The sequence below is a fragment of the Propithecus coquereli genome, unplaced genomic scaffold, assembly GCF_000956105.1.
Source record: "Propithecus coquereli isolate 6110/MARCELLA unplaced genomic scaffold, Pcoq_1.0 Scaffold42, whole genome shotgun sequence".
Classification (NCBI taxonomy): domain Eukaryota; kingdom Metazoa; phylum Chordata; class Mammalia; order Primates; family Indriidae; genus Propithecus; species Propithecus coquereli.
Genome location: NW_012149952.1, coordinates 946,132 through 946,750, shown reverse-complemented (window position 1 = coordinate 946,750; position 619 = coordinate 946,132). Strand labels below are relative to the sequence as shown.

The 619-nt window shown below is 48.3% G+C and overlaps 1 protein-coding gene across 1 annotated transcript in view; it reads right to left on the bottom strand.

Moving 5' to 3' along the window:
* ZNF576 (zinc finger protein 576) overlaps positions 1 to 619 on the bottom strand; it is a 7,227-nt gene that overhangs the window by 5,082 nt on the left and 1,526 nt on the right. The gene's annotated exons all lie outside the window — the stretch shown is intronic.

Here is a 619-nt window from a genome sequence, read left to right as displayed (position 1 = left end):
CCGCGCCCGGCCTCTTTTTTTTTTTTTTTACACGTTCAGAGAACTCTAGAAACTCTAGTGACGGATTATAGAAATAATCTCTGAAAGTATGAAAGGATAGTCTTTGAAGACACGAATTTTTGAGCCCTGAGCCCTTCGGTCTTCCCTACTACCATCAGCTTGTTTCTCTAGCGACCCGAGTTGCCCTAAAGCCACACCCTCAATGAGTTTGATTATTTCTGAGTGTCTTCCCCTACTTCCTTTTCTCCAGTCCCCTCGCTTTTCTGTGCCTACTTGCTAGCTGCCTCCTGGATTTTCTCTCCAAACTGCCAGCCACCTCATTTTATAGACATCAAAATGAGGCTCCGATTGGGACACCCTCTTGTCCAGGTCCAGTGCTCACGTTTTTCCCTTAGCCTCATCTTAGTCACATCTCCTTGGTAAGAACTAGTAGATGAGGCTTCTCCCCTCACCTGCCCTCCTTAAGCCCAGCCTCAAGAAAGAGGACCCTTGGAGACCTTGCCCATTCGCAACTTTTGACTTCTTTTTTTTTCTGAGATAGAGTCTCCCCCCGTTGCCCAGGCTAGAGTGCAGTGGCGTCATCCTAGCTCACAGCCACCTCAAACTCCTGGGCTCAAGC